Raw genomic sequence first — 23,255 nt, 5'->3', positions numbered from 1 at the left:
CTACCAGTTGAAGGCTAATGAAAGAAGCATTTAAAAAGGTATTATTTATTACTTTTTTTTATAAATTTACTTCCCTTCAAAATTACTGCAGATGGTTAAGATGTTTAAATTAATCATATTTACCTAGGAAAGGACTAGATTTAGTGTTTGTCTTGTGAATTATAGACCTTCATATTAAACTCACTGATAATTTTCTTTCAATGCTCCTTCCAAAGACATAGAGACATCAGTGCCTTAACTTTTACTGTATTTTGGCTTTGGTCCAGTCTACATTTGTGAATAGTTGGGAAGTAGTTTCACCACAAGGCTGCAGGATAGGTTTGTGTTTGACTTCCCTATTAGTTAATATCATGAGCTGGGAAGTCAGCTGCTAAAGAGACTTTCTCCACCCTCCCCTGGGTTGGTCACAGAGATGCCACTGTAATTTTATATTCCTCACTATGATTAATTGCTGCACTAATTTCATCATTTCTCCTGGGTATTGTTAACCCCTAGCTAGGTATAAACACTGTGAGATTTTGTCAAATACCTCCATTCTAAGATTGGAATATTCTTGCATCCTCCTTTAAGAGGATTCAGGATTTTAATTGTTCAGAGTACCCTAATATTCAGATAATTTGATGTGCATGGTTTTCTATCCTCTATTCCCTTAATTCATGGTTCTCATTTATCATATTTCTTTGCTTCATTCATAGTTTCTTAAACATGAAGATACTCTAACTAGTTGCAAGGTAACATTTCAATGGAACTTGTCATTTCTTGGCAAAACCTTCGAACAATATTTCACATGTGTACTTTAACCCATTATATTTTGCTATAATATTCATTTCACAGGTTTTCTTATAAGTTTAATTTTGTTGTGATATAGGGTTAAATTCTGTTATGTGCCAGGATTGTGCATTTGACAACTTTAGATTGAATTGTTTCAAATAGAAAAATGAATAAAAATTCATAGTATAGCCTCAGTGTTAATATTCTTAATAGATATGCTCATTTTAAGTAAAGATACATTCCCTGACTTAAATAGTTAGGCAGTAAATGAGACAGGTAGAGTAAAATCAGTGTTTCTATTTTCTTTTTTTCCAAATATTTTTTAATTTATTTTTTATTGGAGTAACATTGTTTAATGACATTACATAAATTTCAGATGTACAACATTATAATTCAGTGTCTGTATACTCTATTGAGTGCTCACCACCAAAAGTCTAGTTTTTATCCATCACTATATATTTTACCCATTTTCCCATTTCACCCGCCCCCAGATACCCTTTCCCCTCTGGTAACCTCCAATCTGTTGTGTGTATCTATTAGTTTATTTTTGTTTTATTTGTTTTGTTTGTTCATTTGTTATTCTTTTGTTTTATATTCCACATGTAAGCGAAATCATACAGTTTTTGTCCTTTCCCATCTGAGTTATTTCACTTAGCATAATACCTTCAAGATCCATTTATGTTGCTGCAAATGGCAATATTTCATCTTTTTATGGCTGAGTAGTATTCCATTGTTTATATATACCACATCTTCTTTATCCGTTCATCCATGGATGGACACTTAGGTTTTCGGTAAGTAATGCTGCAATGAACATAGAGGTACATATACCTTTTCAAATTACTGTTTTCCTTTTCTTTGGATAAATACCCAGGAGTGGGATTGCTGGATCATACATTGTAGTTCTATTCTTAACTTTTTTAGGACCTTCCATACTGTTTTCCATAGTGGCTGTTCCAAGTTACAATCCCACCAACAGTGCACAGGGTTCCCTTTTCTCTATATTCTCTCCAACACTTGTCATTTTTTGTCTTTTTGATGATAGCCATTATAACAGGTGTGAAGTGATATCTCATTGTGATTTTGATTTGCATTTCCCTGATGATTAGTGAAGTTGAGCATCTTTTTATGTGCCTGTATGTCTTCCTTGGAAAAAAATGTTTATCCAGAACCTCTGCCCATTTTTTTAATTCGATTGTTTGGTTTCTTGTTGAATTATGTGAGTTCTTTACATATTTTGGATATTAACCCTTTATCAGAAATGTCATTTGCAAATATCTATTCCCATTCATTTGGTTGCTTTTTTGTTTCATTGATGATTTCCTTTGCTGTGCGGAATCTTTTTAGTTCAATGTAGTTCCATTCATTTATTTTTGGTTTTGTTTCCCTTTCCTTTGGAATTGAATTCAGAAAAACATCACTGAGACTGATGCCCAGAAGCATAATGTTCTACTTTCTTTTAAGACTTTATTGTGACTTGAAATGATATAAGAAAACACAACTCTAATGCTCTATTGCTAATTTTGCCAGTTCTGTCAGTTTTTTAATAGTGAGTTTACACTTTGTTGAATAATGACTTCAGAGCCACTCATTCTCCATCAATGTAAAAGTGCTCTTCAATTTTACCGTGCCATGTTCATGTTTATTGAAAGTGATTGATATAGCAGATACCTCTGCTGTATCAATCACTTTCAATACATTCATCTGACATTTAGTTTAAAATACAAATTAAAATGTATATTTAATAGCTGTGTATGTAAATTGTTCTTAATTAGATGAATTTATGCCCATCTCAGTATAAATAAGGATCTGAAGTGGCTTTTATTATAAAAATAAATAGATAAAATAAAATATAAATTGACAAACAGATCAAGGAGAAGGGACATAAGAGGAGACTTATAAGATGAAAGTAGAAGATACAGTTAGTTTACAGAAATATCTTTTATAAAATCCCATTAGGTCACTAGAAATAGAATGGAGTTTGGCTCGAAGTTTCCCGGTGACCAAAGCAAAGAAAATGGCATTATTTGCAAGATTTACAGTTTGATAATATTTTTTAAAGGTTGGGTCCAGGAAAAGCCTATATTTAGCTGGTGTGAGCATTAAGATATATATTCTTCTTGAGGGTTCTGATAACGGAGTTGTTACTGTATATGAAACACATTGCCCTCAGCATCATCCTGACATCTTACCATATGGTTGCTTTTCCAAGGATATGAATTGTGGCAGTAATGCCAAAATATTCAATAAAACCAATTTTACATGTAGCCAAAACAATGAAATCCAAGTTTTTGAACAATAAAATGATTGTGTTTTGTCTAAGAATAATAGTTGACCACTCCAAAAAAGTGAATGACCTTTATAACCTTTACTCACGCAAATATATATTTATATACATATGACACAGTTACAAATATATTTCTTATATGCACATGTATATATCCTGTAGCCCCCTAACCAAACTGTAAATCTCACATGTGTTTGTAGAACATGTTACATCCTCAGTGCTTGTCACAATGCTGCATAAATGAGGAACTCACAATAAATGCTATTTGTGGCTGACAATTATATCGGACATCTCTTATATACATCTCAAATCCTCTCAGCCCACCACATACTCTCGTCATTGCTGGAGTGACCAGTTCATCAGAGGCTTCAAACAGTCTGACAGAGGTAACCTGAGTGTGCCTTGCCTCAGGCTCGCTTCCTGCCCTGGGGCTTCTCTGACACCACAGCAAGTGACGGTCAACAAGAAACAGCTCAGCATTTAGGAATGTACAATCCAGAAAGCCTTGACCAACTGAACCACATTAAGGAATGGCAGGCAGGAGCCAAAGGGTAATTTCCTCCTCCTTTTATCCTCAAAAAGAAGGTTCTGAGATGGATTTCGTAAGCCTTCTCAGAAGTCCATTGGACTCAAGTTCAAGTCACCCTACTGGTGGACAACTTGACAATGCATCCCTAAATTGGCTTTCCTTCCTTTCTAGGAGAGAGACACTCGCCTGTCATTTAACCACTGCTCCATGAGATTACATTCCCAAATAAACTATTGGCATGTAAGTCTTTCTCTCAGATTCTGCTTTTATGGGAACCAGACTAAAAGAGTTGGTGCCAAAATGGAGTAATGATAATAGTCAGCTTGCTTCTAGAAGCATCACGATTACTAAGACTTTAACCTATAATGGATTGGGACAAGGTGCAGGTGGAAGGTGAAATATTTGGTTGTGTGATAGCAATGTCACAGGAAAAATATGAGGGCAAATGATAATTATAATGACATGATAAAGGTGAATAGATAATGTAATTACTTCAGAACTATGTAAAAAAAATGACAGGGTCAGGTCAGCCAACTATCAACTCAAGAAACACTGAAAGCCAGAGGGTCTCTATGGAAGCAAGTAAGGAGAACCTTATCTCCTACAACTTCTGGGAACACCGTGCTACAAATCAGACCCAAGATCTAATTTTGAAGATGGCAGAGATGCGAAGAAAATTGAAAGCACAGCCTTGACAGGTCTCCTATCTAAAAGTCAGTACGCTGAGAGGAAATGAGTGTGACCACGATACTTGGATGGATACATACAGATAGATCAGCCTCTGAGAATATTGAACCCCAGATCTCACTAAATCTTCCAACTGGTAGAATTAGCTCGCTGCTCTTTGCTGGAAGGAAGAACCCCCTATTGCTTGGATACACTGGGAAGACCTCATCTGAGGCAACTTATAATACTTGAATGCAACGTCTGTCTTTCTCAGACACTGCTCCTGCCACCTTCATACCTCAAGACTGAGAACCAGAGTCAGATCGTACATAGCTCAGCCCAAGCATAGAAACACAGTCCCTCTTGTGTGAGTAAATAGCTTACACCTTGAAGGAATTGTAGGACTGGGTGATTGGTATTAGCAGGGACCAGGGGAACTAATGTGGGAGTGAGAAATGAGGGTATTGGACCAGGGAATCATTGACCTATAGGCACACACCAGTGATTTGGGATTCAAAGTATTGTCAAAGACACCTGAATTTTGCTCTGATATACTCTTGGATGGCTCTTTGAAGCTTTGACACAATAATGGCCTGCAGTAAATGAGATAGTAATACAGGAATACCTGGTCATGATAGTGATGAAGGGAGCAGAAGACTTAGGGAGGTGAAATGTTAGAATGGATTTATTTTGTGAGACCAGTGAACCCACCACTAGACCATATTCTTCAGAAGGGCTGTAGAATAGCCCCTTCACTAAGGCAATACGGAATGTCCTGGCATTTAAGCAATGACATCTTTGAGAGGTTCAGGGGTATCCTCTGAAGGCCAGGGTTGACAGAAAGAGATATTGCCATGGAATTGGGGTTCCTAATGCCAGTGGGGAAAAGAGGGGAATTCTGGAATGGCAGAGGCCAATAACAGCACTTAACCTTCAGAAGCAAGGTGATCTTTGTCTCAGACTATGATTTGGGGGGAATCCCAGCATTAAGACAATGATAAAGGCAAAAATCAACTCATTTTAATGAATCATTAATGCTTCCCTTTCTGGTCAATGAAATATAAGATTTCTGGATACTTTACTTATTTATTTGTCCTTGCAAGTTTGAATTCAGTTAATATTTTATAACCTAGAAAAGTGTACATATTTTCATTATGATATTGGAGCACTTTATCATTAAGTCTTTCTTTGTCTGGTTTCTTCTCTCTGCCTCCCCATTTTTAGTAATTGAACCCACTTTACTTTTGATTATCCCAAGCACTTAACTAACATAAATGTTTCAGCTTTTAGATGAATAATTTATTTACAATATGTATAACTGAGTGTAAAATAAACAGCTTATTTGTTTCTTTTAATGTAGTCATTTTGAAGCCTGTTCTTCATCTCTGATTCTTTTGCCAGTTTAGAAAGTGAAAGTATATAGAGAAATTGATTCAGTCTAAATGCCTCTTACTTAATTCTTCGTACTTGGAAGCAGCTGGATAAATGACTCACCATGCCTTTAGCATTAGAAATGCTCTTCAGCTATACTCAGTGAAGTATTTTTATAAAGCACCTAACATGTGCCCAGCATAATGCTAAACAAGGAAAAGCTCTTATCCTTAAAACTATTCATGGTTGGCTATAGATTTTACATTAATGTGTCCCAAGATTTAAGCACTGATATTTGATTCTTCCAAAACGTTCTTAGATGCATTCATTTGTTTTTTTTTTTAAAAAAAAGTACTTGGCAATCTTGGTTCTGGACTTAGATAGATCTATAAGAAAACTTTCAAAATAAACCCAAAGTAAGAATAAATAAGGTAATGTGCATTGGAAGGGCTAGCCCTGGGAAAGTTGAGCAGGAATTAATGTTTATCTTTAGTTCATCTCCCTCTTCCTCTTTCTGTCTCTTCCAGAATCTGAGACCCCTGCTATCCACCAAAAGCCTGTTTATTATCTCATTACAGACCACTTACCTCTTCACTAAGGCTTTAGATTATAATGAGTGTATTGGGGGCTTGGTGCCAGGGGATCTTAAAAACGAAGAGACCTTTAAGTCCCAAAGTCATACCTCTCTAAAGGAGGATGTCAGGCATTGCAGCAAGTCAGTTTTTAAGGTAGGAAGATATTTTATTTTCCAAGATTTATCAAACACATTTTATTGTATAGCTGGAATGAAAAGAGTCCTAAAATTACTTCTTTGTGAATCTTTCTTTGACACAGGAAACTTACCATTGTCCTGTTAACTCTTTTTCTTAATCTTTCTTAAAAATCTTTTTGTAGATTATTTTTTAAATTTATATTTCAGTTATAGTTGACATACAATATTATATTAGTTTAACTGTTAACAGCTGATAGAGATTTTCTGGTAGCTGTCTTGTTTTCCTATACAATATAGCTTTTAGAGGATTGTGTGAGTTTTCCAAATGTCTTTGCCATTATTTAATTATTTTATTTTGTGGGTCAAAGGAGAGGAAAGCTCTGAGTCCTACAGGATCTGTCAAATTTATTTTTAAAAGGAATATATGTAAGAAAACCAGAAAAGGATTTTTTTCTTTTCTTTTTACAATAATGTATGGCATACTGAGTTTAAAATAAGGAGTAGTGAGTATATTTGGGGTAATATTTTTATATACATATGTATAAGGAAATTAGCGCCTATTTCAAATAGGTTGCTTCAAAAAAAATCTCCTTTCCTGGAGCAGTTCAAGGATGACATAGAGACTAATAGATGGATATATTTTAGAAGGGAGTCAAGCACTGGCCAAATGGTTGGACTAGCTGATCTGTAAGACCATTTCCAAACCAGGTATTCTATGATTTATGAAACCATATATGCAGCCTGTTATTAAGTGCTTCATGATTCCCTACTCAAAATTAATTGCATTAAGTCCATAAATAAGTAGCCTAGCCTGTTTCGCACTGTCTCCTGTCATGATATATAGGGAAACGTTTAATTGAGTTTAATTAGGGAACAGATTTTTAAAAATATACCTAAAACTATTAGAAAAAACACTAATGACTGGAATTTTCACTCATTAATATCTTTACTACAAACAGTAAGTGTTATAAGGAGTTAGAAAAAGATCAGACATGTATTTGCTAATGGACTAAAGGGGTCAAGCTAACCCAAAACCTCTACCCAGTCTGTCATATGAGAGACACTAGAGAAGGGTTATGATAAGGACACCATAGGTTATAAAATCATACTGCCTATCTCAAATCTAAATATCAAAATTGGATATTGTGTTATAATGAATAAGGCTGGCAAGATGTTGTTTATTTAATCAATGTGATGTCGTCAACCACCATTTTTGATATATCTATAAATTTGATTGTTATACTTCATGCCTACAGATAGTTCATAAAATTCCAATCAGTAATTGGCATGTTTTAGTAAATGCCATCTTCACAACAGGTCTTGATATTGCTGGACTGCGGCACAGCCAAATGAGTTGTCCTCTCTGACATTGAGCATCAAAAGTCTTTGTACTTGCCACTCATTTTGCAAGGTCTCAGGGGACAGACATTTTGCAAACTCCAAGAAATCTTAATCGCCTAAAGGAGAAACTGCAGATGAAAACGAACAGCCACTATTTCTTTAAACATGACTATATCACACAGGTACTATTCATAGCAACTGAAAGCTGAATAATGGTTCTGAACAGAACATGACTGGGAGATTGAGGTCACCTTTGGCAGCTGTATAAGCAAGTTCATATTCTAATGGACTCCTGAAATCCTTCTATGACATAATTGTTGCAAGAGGTGATACTCTCATTGGCTCATGGGGCATTTTCTTCTTTTTGCCTTTTAGTCACATCTCTGAATTTTTATTTGGAGTTTCTCTTTTGAGAGGATCCAATTACTGATGAAATGATTCAGTATAGAATCTGCTCTAGATCTTGATTGAAGATATTGCCATTTTTCCAAGTTATTTACTGCTTATTGTTGGCTATATATTTTTTCTTCAGACTATATTTCTATTGAACTCGAAAATAAAATAAAAAAAAGAAGAAAATGAGCACCTCTAATCTCATGATCAAATGACACTAGTATTTTCTCCTAATTCCTTTCAGAACCTTTTCTATGCATATATACATATAAAAACAAAGCTTTACTGCAAATAATTTTATGTCTTGCTTTTGCATTTTATGATGAATTATTTCATATACACTAAGAATATAATCCACATGCAGGATATACAAATAATGGTAATATAAATACCCTTGAACTATCATCCTTGAGAAATGCAACATTTGGAGTTCTCCGTGGGCTCGCTCTATGGCCCTTTTCACTCCCTAGTACTTGCTACAACAGGTGTAAAGTGCAGGATATCAATATACAGTGTTGGCTAGAAAACAATGGATGATACCCTGTTTCAATTATAAATAAGAGTCAAGAAAGAGCTGCATTATCACTCAGTGTCAGCGCAAGAAATAAATGGTATGCTCTAATGGGAAACACTTAAGGGAAACTAGCAAGGCACTATAAAGTACCCCAAGACTAGCGACAGTAAGGAACCATTACCACCACTTGGCCTGAAGATACAGAGGCAGAGAATGGTTACTAGCACACAAGAGTGGAAGCCTTCAGGAGAGAAATGGAGCCCCTATCAATTTTGTCAAAAAAGGGAGGAGTCAGGGAAATAAATACCTTCACCTCACACTCCTTGCTGATCTCCAATTGGTTCTTTCCATTGGCTCTACCCAACTGAAAGTCAGAGGACAAGGAAACTCATTTGATGCAGTCCCTAAAGGTCTTTCCCCAGGACATAAAGCAGGATGGGGAAAGTTGGAGAATAGATCTAGAACTCCTAGGAAAGTAAACACATAGTAGTTAATCTATGCAGGTCATTTGGTTCATCTTAAGTCTCAATTTATATGTACTTTCTTTCAGTACTGACAGGTAGATGATAATGAAAGATATTAGAAGCACTGACTTTCAAATATTGCCTTGAAAAAAATTTCTTTCGATTTTTACAGGTACTAAAACCAGCTCATAATGTAATGGCTCAGTCATTTTGTTTCACTTAGCACATATTATCTGACATTATGCATATGTTATAACATGACCACTCTGGAATTAAACGTTTTGTGTGTTTTTTTGTTGTTGTTGTCTTGTTTATTTTTTTTTTTTAAAAACTGCAGTACTGAATTTTATATTATCTTTTTAAAATTTAAGTATAGTTGGTATACAATCTTATATTGATTAGTTTCAGGTGTACAATAGTGATTTGACATTTTTTGGTACCTTACAATGTGATCACCCCACTAATTCTAGTAATCATCTGTCACCGTGCAAACTTATCACAATATTATTGATTTCTTTTTTCACCCATCCCCCAGCCCCTCCCTTCCAGTAAGTATCCTTTTGGTCTCTGTTTCTATGAGTCTATTTTCTGTATGTAATTGAAACCATATGATATTTGTCTTTCTCTGCCTGACTTATTTCACTTAGTATAATATTCTCTAGACCCATCCATGTTGTCGCAAATGGCAAAATTTCATTCTTTTTTATTGCTGTATAATATTCCATTGTGTGTGTGTGTGTGTGTGTGTGTGTGTGTGTGTGTACACAGTGGAATTATATATATATTGCTTCCATATCTTGGCTATTGTAAATAATGCTGCAATGAACATAGGGGTACATATGTCTTTTCAAATTATTTTGTTTCAAAATACTTTCTTTTCGAAAGTACTTTTCGAACACTTTCTTTTCGAAAGTGTTTTCATTTTCTGTGTATAAATACCCATAAGTGGAATTGCTGGGTTATATGTTATATTCATTTTTAGTTTTTTGAGGACTCTCCATACTGTTTCCCATAGAGGCTGCATCAGTTTGCAGTCCCACTGGACAGATGCATGCATAAAAATGAAACTGGACCACTCTCTTATATCATATACAAAAATAAGCTCAGAATGGGCTAAAGACTTACATGTAAGGCCTGAAACCATAAAACTCCTAGAAGAAAACATAGTAAGTAAACTATTTGACATCAGTCTTAGAATATCTTTTTGGATATGTCCCCTCAAGCAAGTGAAACAAAAGCAAAAATAAACACAAGGGACCACATCAAACTAAAAAGCTTCTGCACAGTGCAGGAAACCTTCAACAAAACAAAAAAGCAACCCACTGAATGGGAGAATGTGTTTGCAAATGATATATCCTATAAGAGGTTAAGTATATGAGAAGGTCATACAACTCAATAACATAAAAATGAACAATTCAATTGAAAAATGGGCAGAAGACATGAAAAGACATTTCTCCAAAGAGGACATACAGCTGGACAATAGACATATGAAAAGATGCTCAATATCACTAATCATCAGGGAAATGAAAATCAAAACCACAATGAGATAACACCTCACACTTGTCAGAATAGCTATCATCAATAAATCAACAAATAACAAGTGTTGGTGAGGATGTGGAGAAAAGGCAACCCTGGTGCACTGTTGGTGGGATTGCAAATTGGTGCAACCCCTATGGAAAAGAGTGTGGAGGTTCCTCCAAAAACTAAAAATGACTTGTTTATTTTCAGACCAAAAGATAGCATCTTGAATTGCTCCATTATAACAGGTCCCCACCATGCAGTTTGGATTATGTGCACAGGAAAGCCTATTTATCACCTGGCATTAGTGAGAGAGGATGAGCTTTATAACATATTTGCGTTTTTCTTTTCAATGTCTATATTGGTTTTTGCACTAGAAATAGTCTGGTTTTCCCAGATGCCAGTGGAAGCCTGTAGTAGCTTTCCAGAAAGGCTTTTTCTTGGATCTGTTTCTTCTCCAGGTATCTATCCTGGCTAGAAAATGTGTCTTTAGATTTCCATGGAAGGAATTCATACTTAACCTAAAGGGGCAGGACTTATAAGCACCACTCATTTTAGCTTTTTTTCTTAAGATTGGACTGCACTTTATACCATTCCTAAAAAGCTTGTCGTTTTTTCTTAATTCTAGAATGAATGATTAGCACAGCACTGGGCACACAGCAGACTTAACTAAATGTTTGTTTTCTGCTTTACGTCCTTTATCAATGTAGTCTGACATTTGATGGCTCTCCATGGATATCTGGACAGGGGTTTTGCTTTGATGGATTTCCTTCCCACTGAATTGATTAGACTAGAGGGCATTTTTCATAACTCAGATCTGGCTTTTGTGGTCAGGAATCTGTGACAGCAGGGTGACTGAGAACTACATGTGCCATATGCCCGGGACCAAAGCAGAGGCCAAATTCTAATAACAGAGACCAGTACAGCCAAGAAAAGAGAGAGGATCAAACCATCATGCAGACAAGAGAGATAATCTACAGTGTTCAACTAAAGGAGATTCTCCTCAAATGAGAAAAAGATTCAGTGGAGAGACAGTGTCTGAAAGCATAAATGAGTCTAATGTGGAAAAACCAAACTTGAAGGATGTGTAGACTTTGGAGGGCTCTCTTAATTACTGTTTCCTGCCCTTTTCATACTTGAATCTTGTTTGCCTTAAAGAGTGTCAAATAGTGCAAAACTGTCAGTATTTCTCTTTGATGCTTCATTGTAAAACTTCCAAAAGTGTCCCATAAAATGTCTTAAGGATATTGTGTGTGTGTGTGTGTGTGTGTGTGTGTGTGACAGAGAGAGAGAGAGAGAGAGAGAGAGAGAGAGAGAGGAGAGGAGAGGAGAGGAGAGGAGAGGAGAGGAGAGGAGAGGAGAGGAGAGGAGAGGAGAGGAGAGGAGAGGAGAGGAGAGGAGAGGAGAGAGATGGAGAGAGATGGAGAGAGATGGAGAGAGATGGAGAGAGATGGAGAGAGATGGAGAGAGATGGAGAGAGATGGAGAGAGATGGAGAGAGATGGAGAGAGATGGAGAGAGATGGAGAGAATGGTGATGGAAAGGTAGGTTCTTCAAGGAATTGGAGACATGCTAGATTCCTATCCTCACAGAAACTCAGGAATCAAGTGGTTTTCATGCAAGATTTTCCTTGAACAAAGGATTTCAAGCTTTAAAAATATGTTTCAAGAATACTGCCCTATGATAGTTTATTTCTGAAGTATAAGATAAGAGTTGGGGTCAGCAAACTACAACCTACAGGTAAAATCCAGGCTTCTACATGCTTTTTAAAATATGTTTTTTATTATTTTTTATTAAATGTATTGGGGTGACACTGGTTAGTAAAATTATATAGGTTTCAAGTGTACAATTCTATAATACATCATCTATATAGCATTGTGTGTTCACCACCCAGAGTCAGTTCTCTTTCCATGATGTGTGAGCTAAGAATGGTTGTTACATTTTTAACTGTTTGAAAAAAATCAAAAGAATATTCATAACATATGGACCACAAAGCCTATAATATTTACTGTCTAGCCCTTTACAGATTGTTTGCCACCCCAGGATTAGACCTTACCAATGGTGTGAAAAAAGAGAAGTGTTGAGAAACTTCCTAATACATCTAGGTCTTCTGACTTCATATTTTCATCTTCTCAAGAATACGTATTTAGTCTTACCGCATGGAAAATAAAAACTTAGGCATATAGATCAGATGGAAACTAAACATTTTAGTGTCTACTATGAGCAAGGCACTAGACTTGATGCTTTAAACTGCATAATCTTGAGTAATTTTCACAGCTACTCTAAGAGATAAGCATTTCCATTGCCATATTATAGCTTGGGAAATAAGTTCAGAGAGGTAATGTGACTTGTACGGTATCCTTTAGTGGATAAGGGGAGATAGAATACAAACTCCACCCTTTTTTTTTTTCACTGTATAGATGCACCTAAGAGCCAGTTATAGTCTGTATTCTCATTATTCTTATTGATTCCTAGGTTCTTGATCCATCTAAGTTTTTGAAGACTGAAGGTATACCCAGTAGCCTAATTAAGCACAGAATAAACAAATATGGTGTACTGAGTTCAACAGAAGAGTAACCAGTGGTATAGGAGAACCTGCCAGTATCATCTCCATTCATTTCCTTACAGTTGTGATTCGGCCTCATTAATACGGATGAAACCTGTTTGTTAAGCTAAAAGAAAGATATTTTCTCACTGTTTTACCTTTGGAATCTGTCTTTAATCTTGCCACTCTTAGATCTACCATTTAAATCTTCCTTATTTTTATTTCTTGGACTCAACTTTCAAGATAATATTGGTACTAGACATAATTTTGAATTAGGCAAAATTTGTCTCCAACTTTCCTGACCTTATATCCACTCTTTATTTCATTTTCCTTCCTTCCTACCACCTAGTGATGTGCTGGTAAATATTTAAGAAATGGCTCTTAGGGGGGAGAAAAGAGTTCTGATTAGTAGCTTTTACAGGTGTCCATGGTATAAGCACTCCCATAATATCCCATTTCAAGCGACCAATGTAATGGCTTGCAAAATTCCTGAATTTTAACAAGCGTATCTTATGGACTAGTATGAGCCAGCTTCAACCTACCACATACCTTATCCATTATTTAAGAATTTAATGCAGCTCACACATTCTGCCTCCCAGGTAGTACTCCATGCTCTTCCTCAGCAATTTTCCTGCTGTATGTTTGTTTTTTCCCCTGATCCTACCAAGTGACTGACAAACCAAGCTGAAAAGTTGATGCAAGATGAGATGTTAATGAATGACTGATGCGATGGGATAGCATATGTCTCAAAAGAGCAGTTTTCAGAAACAAAAAGAATAATGGTTTAGAAATAGCAATGGTGACTACAGAGTAGGGCTAGGAGGTAGAGGGGACATCTGATGAAGATGTTCAGGCTTTTGCCAGGAAATAGGAGTTCCCAGAGGACCCAGTAGGAAGGATTGAGAGGAAGAAGAAATGTAGGAGTATGGACAAGGCAGGCCTATGTGGTGCAATATGGAAATAAGAATTTGAAAGTATTTGGATGATCAAGATTATACAAACTAGGCAGTGATCAAGGATAACAAAGATGTGACTATGGCAAGTTGATCTGATTTCAAGGCTTCCAAAAGAACCAGGGACAGCCATGTCCCAGTATACTAGGAATAGATTAGATAGCGGGTTGTGCACCAGTCTACTCAGAATAAATTAGCAGTGAACTGGGTTGATTTTGTTGCTGAGGGAGTCCTAACTCAGGGGAATAAGCCTGATAGGGGATTTTTTAATTATTATTTCTAGGGATCTCATTGAGTGAGAAACAAGATCAGCCTGTGATCACTATGTTGTATGCCTGAAACGAATATAATATTGTACGTGAACTATAACTGAAAAATGCATTTTAAAAACATCTGAAATAAAAAAAGGATTTTAAAAAAGATCAGCCTCTGTGGAAAAGTTCAGTTTTAGTATAGAAAGAGTCCATAGTCTGGATTTATTGCGAGCTTCTTTGGAATAAGCTGAGTCCCATAATTCTCAGAGGCCTGGTCTCTGTACATGGAGGCTGAATTGCTAGCTATTTTTGTCCTTGAATTTATCTCTTCCTGACTCTTGAGAAATTTGTTCCAGCATTTACCTGTCCCCTTTCTAGCTTCTCCTTCTGAGCTTTTTCTTTGATGTCAAGATTTTCCTTATTGGGGAAATAAAGAATCTCCATGTGGTTGTATTTACAAGCTGGCAATAGCCCTGTGTATTTCTTTTTCCTATCTTTCAAACATACAGCTTCACAAGGTTTTTATGCTGTCTTTCTCCATTTACTTTCCACTCAATCCCTTATTACTCTTTGAAATTCTGCTTTCCTCCTTCAAATAAACTTACCTCTCTGAAATTAAAAACAAAAACAAAAAAACTTCATTATTGACAAATCCAATAGCTTTACCTCTGTCCATTTTTACCAAGATTTTTCTGCTGAGACTTTGGCAATGATGACCATTCCCTCTTGGCACACTCTTTTCTTGTGTTTATTAAAAACGAAATGAAAACAAAAACAAAAAAACTTCATTATTGACAAATCCAATAGCTTTACCTCTGTCCATTTTTACCAAGATTTTTCTGCTGAGACTTTGGCAATGATGACCATTCCCTCTTGGCACACTCTTTTCTTGTGTTTATTAAAAAACGAAATGAAAACAAAAAACAAACAAACAAACTTCATATTAATCTCTTTTGGCCAACTCAGTGAAATATTTTAAATTATTCTACTTTCTCCTCGAACTTACTTTCTCTCCTCTTTCCTCCCTCCTTTCTTCCCTTCCTCCCTCCCTCCATCCCTCCCTCTCTCCCTTCCTTCCTTTTCCCTTTCATTCTTTCATCTTACAGATGTCTAATTGTTCTAACACCATTTGTCTATTTGTTGAAAATACTATCACTTATCCATTGAATTACCTTTGCACCTTTGTCAAAAATCACCTTTGCCATTTTTGTGTAGTCTTTTTCTGAATTCTCCATTGATCTATATGTGAAACCTTACAACAATACCACATGTCTTTTTTTTTGGGGGGGGAGGGCGGTTCTACTTTTATTTCACATTTCTGTAAGTTATTTTTAAACTTACACTGTATCACTTGGCAGATTCTTTTTTTTATTAGTTTCAGGTGTACAAAACAATGTAATAGTTAGACATTTCACCCCTCACAAAGCGATAACCCCCTTCCCCCAATCTGCTACCCCTCTGACATCATATATAGCTGTTACAGTTCCACTGACTCTATTCCCTGTGCTGTACTCCACATCCTGTGACCGTATATATATTTATATACATAAAATTATAGTTGACGTTCATTATTATTTACATGTCTTAATTACTGTAACTTTATACTGAATCTTAATATCAGGTAGTATAAATCTTCCAACTTTGTTCTTCTTTTACAAAGTTGTTTGTGCTCTTCCAATTCCTTGGTTTTTCCATACATCATATTTAAATTGTAAAATTTAAATAAATAATGTGTAGGCTATAGAAATTCACAGATTATCAACAGCAATATAAACAATGGTAAATGTTTATATTTTTAAAATACTCTTAAGCCTAGTAAACCAAATGAGGGGTTATAGCAGAGAAAATTTAGGCAACTGTAAATTAAAGAATGTATACATAAAAATAAAGGTAACAGAGAACCTCAGGAACAACAACTACTATCATTGGATTCCAAATGTAATTGAAATAGGTTTTCTGGTATGTTAATTTCTTAACCTGCATTATATTTTGTTAACTGTTTCTGAGAAATAGATTCCTGTGCCATTTTGGGAAAAGGAATTTCCATATTCATAATTACTGACAATACTGGATGTATTTCCTCCCTATCTTCTTGTTTCTATTTTTAATGAAAGTAAATTTATACATTGTAAAATATGTTTGAAATTTTCAAATTATTAGACATTTTGTGACTGCTCATAATGTGTGAGCAATAGATTGCTCGTTTGATGCTTGCTTAATAAGAGAATTGTCACTTTGTACTATGATCTAGGTCAGTGGCCAGCAAACCAGAGCCCATGGGCCTAATTTAGCTTGTGCCCATTTTTGTAATTAAAGTTTTATTGGGACACAGCCACACCAATTTTTTTATGTATTATCTTTGGCTGCTTTCGTGCCACAAGAGCAGAGCTGAGTAATTGCGAAAGAGACCACATGGCCCACAAAGCCTGAAATATTTACTATCTGGCCCTTTACTGAAATCAGATTTTAGAGAAGATTCAGGGTTAATTAAGGGCAATAAGATTGAAAAACTATTCTGGGAAAAAAATGACGGTGTCTGGGTACTGTTTACCAAGGACAGCCATGAAGGATGGAAAAGTCTGAGGGGTCAAGCTCTAGAGGGCTTTGAGCCCAAGATTAAGGGACACGGTTTCTGTTATAAAGGCTATGAACACACACTGTAAATTTCTGAGTGGCAATGTAACAGAATCCTATCTGTGGTTATAAAAGCAGGAACTTCTTAAATATATACAGGGAAGTAAAAATATGCTGTTACCATTGTCTTGATGAGTCATAATGGAGCCAGACACAATTTTAAAGATATTTTTGAGATGGAATTGATAGAATTTAATGGTTGTGAGGGTAAGAAAGGAGGTGATGTGAATTTTGATGTGTGAGACTGGTAATCCCATTAACTGGAACTATGGGACTTTTTGATATGTTTTTGAATTGAGATACTTGGGAGAATACTACGTGGAAGTGTCCATTAGATAATTGGAAGTAAGGATGTAGAGGTCAGCCAAAATATAAGAGCTCTCATTAGTACTTTGGTACCTATTTCATAAGCCTGCATTTTGCTGTACAGATTGATGAAAGGCACAGTGATAAGTTTACTGTTAATAACAAAATTAGAAAATGTCATTTAAAAAGTATGGTGCTGACTCAAATATCGCAACAGGTTGATCAATGGCAGGGATATTACCACTGGACTAAAACGAAAAGTGAAGGGAAACATTGCCTGGCATGTAACATTTCAGCTCCTAATACTAATTAGAGTTTATTTTCTGTTTTGAAGGATATGAACTCTAAATTCTTCATGGATAACAAGGTAAAGGGTGGTTCTTTTTTCCCCAGCTTTATTGAGATTTAATTGACAGATAACATTGTGTAATTTTAAGGTGTACAATGTGATGATTTGATGTACTAATACACTGTATATTGTGAAATGATTTCATGATAAGGTTACCTAACACATCCTTCACCTCATATAGTTACCTCTTTTTCATATGTAGTGAAAACATTTAAATCTACTCTCGTAGCAAATTACAAGTATACAATATGGTATTATTAACCATAGTTATCCCATACATTAGCTCTCCAGAACTTATTCATCTTATTACTGAAAGTTTGTACCCAGCATCTCTCTATTTCACCCACTCCCAACCACTTATCTGCTCTGTCTATGAATCTGATTTTTTTTAGATTCCATATATGAGATCATATAGTATTTGTCTTTCTCTGTCTGATTTATTTAACTTACTGTAATGCACTCAGGAGTCATCCATGTTGTTGAAATAACAGGATTTCCTTCTTTTTATGGCGAAATAATGTTCAATTTTTTTATATAGGACACATTTTCTTTATCCATTCATCTGTCAGTGTACACTTAGGTTGTTTCCATGTCCTGACTAGTGGGTAGAATGCTCTTGATTATACAGAGGATAGGAAGGTAATTGGGAAAATTGTTTATACTTCAAAAACACTTTAAGTTATGATTATGTGTCCTGTTTTCTTCTAAGGTGAGATGTCATCCCTTCTCTCCCATGTACAATTAGAGTGTATACACCAAGAAAGAGCAGGTTTGTCTTGTCCATTATTTTTTCAAGTAGTAGGTATTCAGAAAATAGCCATTAAATGAATGAATGAAACATTTGAGTAGTTCCATATCCAACAAGTAGGCTGGGTAGGCAGCATCATACTAGTTATTTTCAAAATCATTCAAAATCAGAATGATCCAGGAACTTACGAATTATACAGTTTTGTTGCAAAGGCAAATCATACCCACATTTGCTCCTTAGATAATAATATAAAAAGCCATATAAAATCAAATTAAGTAACGTAGACAGTGAGCACTACAGGAGAGCAGGTAAATGCTCTCTAAACTGTTTCCCCAAGAAGGGAAAGCAGAAATGAGTTTCAACCTGAAAATTTGGGGGGAATGCTTTATTATAGAGGTAGAATTTCAGTTTTAAGAATATGTAGAGACAAAGATGAAGGAAGGGAGAAACATGTAGACACTACATCACAGAGTAAAGGCTTATATGTAGGAATGAACCTGTGAAAGCTTCTTGAATACTGCGGAACACTACAAATCTGTGTTTTTGTTGTATAATACTAGTTTGGCTCAGAAGTTGCATATAGAAGTAGGGTGAATATGGAGCAGAGGTGGTGTTGGTTAGATAGGATCAAAAGGGTAACATGGTTAGATAGGTTTAAAGTCTTTGGAAGTATAGCTGAATGTTCTAAGTTTTAATAGAGACCATTGAAGAGGCAATGAAAACAATATGGAGAGAGGTTCAAGGAATACACCAACTTTGTGGTACTGTACTGATTACTGTATTAAAGTAAATACCAGCCATTAAATATAACCAATACCATATTCTTTTTTAAATTAGTTTCAGGTGCACAAAACAATGTAATAGTTAGACATTTATCATTTATATACCTCAGACTGTGTCAACCCTCCATATTCTTTATAAAGAAAAAAATGACACAAATATATTATGATAAAATGCAAATGAGCTAAAAATAGAAATTGGATATACACACACAAAGAAATCTTATTTACATGCCTATTACATAGATACATATGTATCATGAAATGTTTTGGTCCTAAACCATTTAAAGTGTTGGGACACATCCTGTTCTCCCCATCTTCTATCCCTGTGCTCTATTCCTGATTCACTCAGAATTGGTATTTTCCATAGTAAGGAATTTTAATTTTAAAATTTATCCAGTGGTTTGATTAAAGATATATAAAGCTTCTATCCTCAACTTATCAACCCTGTCTATAACTGATACTAGGAATTTCTGATTTTTTTTTATAAAGACAATGGATTGTCCTTCGCAGGTAGTCTGTAAAGACCCTTTATTCTAGTGGTTTTTAGCAGATTTATTTTAGTGGTATAAATTCAGTGTCAAAAGTGCAAAAGATTTTAAGCTCCATATAATGTTATTGTTAAAGTTTAATTTGCATCAATTTAATTCTCTTGTCAGTTGTCACACCCTATTAAAGTCATGCCTCATCACATGCTGAAGGAGCAAATTAAGTCTCAGGTACAAGATGATGTGACTTCTTGGGAAAGGCTATTCATGGGTCCAAATTTCAGCCATTTTGAGCTGATTGATCATTAATTTTTATATGTCTTAGGAATAAAGAATAGCATTCTCTGAACATCAAAGATTTGTGCATCATATCAGAACTTTACAGTTCTCTTTAGGAAGCATGAACGCCTTATTAATGATGAAATATTTCTTCTATTTCTTCTTCTTTCTATTGTTCTTATGGTGTGAGTTTCCAGTATAGTCATTTGCATTAGCCTTTCTGCCGTTACAGAATAATCCTCTAAACCCTAAATAAGATCATGGCACTCCCCAAATCCATTGGCTCCCATTTCTCTCAGAGTGAGAGTGCTTAAAAGGACATACAAGGTCCTACGTGATCTAGCTTTTCATTTTCTACCTGACTCTCTCACCTTCTCTCATTTTAATGTAGTTACACTGGTTTTGTAGCCTTTGAAAATGCCAAGCATGCCCCTGCCCCTGAGCCTCTGCCCTTGTTGTTTCATCCAACTACCTAGAATGTTTTATTCCCAGCTATTCATATGGCATACACATACTACCTCACTCCTTTCTGTCTTTTATTTAAATATCATCTCTCACTGCCGGTTTTCATGAACACATATTGAAAATTGCACCTCCATCTCCTTGACAGGGTGTCTGTCTTTCTTGCTTTATGTTTTAAGCTCATGTCACTGTCTTATAGCCTAAATATTTTACCTACCTCATATGTATCTTTATATCGCCTGCCTCACCCCAACTAGAATGCAACCTCCCTGAAGCAGAGATTTTTGTCTGTTTTGTTCATTTCGCAACCCATATGTCTAGAACAGTGCCTGATACAAAGTGAGATCTCAATAAGTACTTGACAAATGAACGAATTGATTTGAATGTACTGGTTCTGTAAGTTTAAGTGTATACAACTTTTTCTTCCCTCTCTCCTTTCTTTTTCCCACATGGGGCTATTGAGAAATAAAAGGTTCTGTCTTGTGCCACACTTGTCATTTTCTCAGAAACTCTCACAGATAATGCAAATGGAAGGACAACTGTGTTGATTATGCTAGAGGGAATCAAAGAATGCCTATTCTGGCCTTGTAGGTGTCTGGGTTTTAGAAGGATGCATGATATGAGTTTTATTAAATCAAGGTATTTTCTTTTTGGAGGGTGCATAAGAGCCCAAGTCACTATGTGTATACAAGGGGCAGGGTCTCATGACCGATCTATGTTTTCACCATTTTATCCCCGACGACTTGCACAGAGCCTGAAACTTATAAGGTACTCAAAAATATTTGGTAAAAGAAAGAAGACTAAGACCATTCGTTCTTTTTATTCCTACAGACCTACCCATCACCTGGGCAAGAAGTCTTCCTCAGCTGAAACAAGCAGAATGGGAACAGTTGGTGGCCATGTTCAAAGTCCATCCTTGATGTTTACTTCAACTATGCAAGTAGTCAAGAAGTACAACTTCCTGTGAGAATATAAAATGGCGGCTCTCCGTGGAGGCCTACTCAGGTGCCAAAGGTAAGGAAGTGAAACAAGCAATCTTTGAAGTTTTCATAATTCTTGGAATGCCAAGTATAGTCACCTCAGACAGGATATAGAATGTAATGAGGTCTATCACTGCGGGAGCTAATTAGATATACCAAGCCGTGGAACTTGTATTTCATAAACCAGAAACTTTTAATGGGCCTTTTTACTTCCTTTGTGTGTTCCTTCCTTCCCTTCCTCCACAGGTTGTTGCCCAAGCATTTCTGGCCACTGCTAATTATCTGTTTGCCTCAGGCAAGACAGGTTCTGCCTGTCAGCCCAAGAGCAGCCTTGGGCAAAATAATTCACAGCTATATTTACCAAAACTTTTTATATAAGTGCATCTCTGCAACACTTCCCATCATCACAGGGTGCTTTTAAGAATTTTCATTGCTTGGAGCTGTTTGATGTCATCCATCCCTCTGGATTTTTAGCTTTTGACCCATTAGACTCTATAGATCCCGTAGATCTGCATCTATTCTTAGCTATCCTAGGGAATCAATACTCCAATATTTTCCAAGATTATGTAATTAAAAATGTATTAGTCTGAATTAAGGGAACATCTCATCTGCTTCTCAACTTTTAGAAACTTATTGAGTGACTGCATAAATAATTTATCCTCATTTATTCCAAAAAGAAGTTTGTGTACATGACAAAATACAGTACAACATAATATATTGAAAATAAGTGATGGAGACTTGAGATGGTAAACTAGGGAATGTATATTTGCCTCATTTCCTTCTAGATTCCTTTTTAAAATAATAGAATAAAGTTACCCAAGGGAGTAAACATGTAAGAGTAAAGAAAATGGGAGAGGAGATCACAAACAAATGAGAGATTTCAAAAAATGTCTCCTGAAGGTAACCCAATAGGGAAGAGTTAAAAGGTACTTACAAAGTTGATCTAAAAGGAGATTAAAATAATCAGGATAGTATTAAGATTCCTGAGAAATACTACATGCATACTAGATGATGATGGAGCAGTTACTTCAAAATTATAACCTATGTTCCTATACTGAGAAGAAACATAAATCAAATGTGAGGATAGAATAAAAACATACAAAGATTCATTAATTGTATTGCCCACACACCTTTTCTAAGAAGTTACTTGAGGGTGTATTGCCAAAAAAATTTGTTTAAGGGTAAACCAAGAAGGAGGAATATATGGGACCTGGGAAATTGTGGATTAAACTTAAAAGAGTACTAAAGTGACATCTCAGCATTAACAGCATTTTTGGCCAGCCTGGAAAACAACTAATGTAATTTGGATCTAAGAGATAGAGATTCTAGGAAGAAAGTTTCCAGGTAGCGGGATGGAGGATAGAAGAAATTGATGGAATAGAATATATGATTGCACACCCGGGGAAAAGCAGAGGATAATAAAACTAAATCATGTAAGAAATAAAAAAAGGCCATTTCAAACTCCAGGAAGAAAACCAGAAAACTCTACAGAAAGTTATGATCTAACCATGAAACAAACTAAGTTATAGTATGATGTTCAGCAGTTTAAAAAGTATAAGAAGACAATATCTATTCTTAATGTTAGAACCATTCCCCTTTGTGTGGCTCAAGGATCAAAGCATTGAGCTCAAGGTAAAAGAAATGCAATCTTAATATAGAACTTGGTTTGCACTGAAAGTATTTACATTGTCCCCAAAATGAAAATACTATTTATTGATTTTGAGGTTTTATAATCATCCTACTAAAAGAATACTGGAAATTTTGACATTAGTTGCAAATAGTTTAAATGTTAACAAACAGGTATGTAAGTGAAATTATCTAGGACATCAGTGGATGGTGGTGGCACACATGGAAGAAAGAGTCAGCATGCTAATATCTTCAAAGTAACGGGGTGGTGTCAAGAGATAGTGACAGAA

The 23,255-nt window shown here is 35.6% G+C and overlaps 1 long non-coding RNA gene across 1 annotated transcript in view; it reads left to right on the top strand.

Annotated features, from left to right (window-relative positions):
* LOC141569541 (uncharacterized) overlaps window positions 1–23,255 on the top strand; it is a 742,180-nt gene that overhangs the window by 490,129 nt on the left and 228,796 nt on the right. The window contains exon 5 of the long non-coding RNA XR_012493260.1: window positions 21,191–21,373. This is a non-coding gene — a long non-coding RNA (uncharacterized LOC141569541). The remainder of the gene's footprint in view (window positions 1–21,190; window positions 21,374–23,255) is intronic.

The sequence above is a fragment of the Rhinolophus sinicus genome, chromosome X (genome assembly GCF_036562045.2).
Source record: "Rhinolophus sinicus isolate RSC01 chromosome X, ASM3656204v1, whole genome shotgun sequence".
NCBI lineage: Eukaryota > Metazoa > Chordata > Mammalia > Chiroptera > Rhinolophidae > Rhinolophus > Rhinolophus sinicus.
Note: the sequence above shows the minus strand (reverse complement) of the source record. Positions and strands in the feature narration are given on the sequence as shown.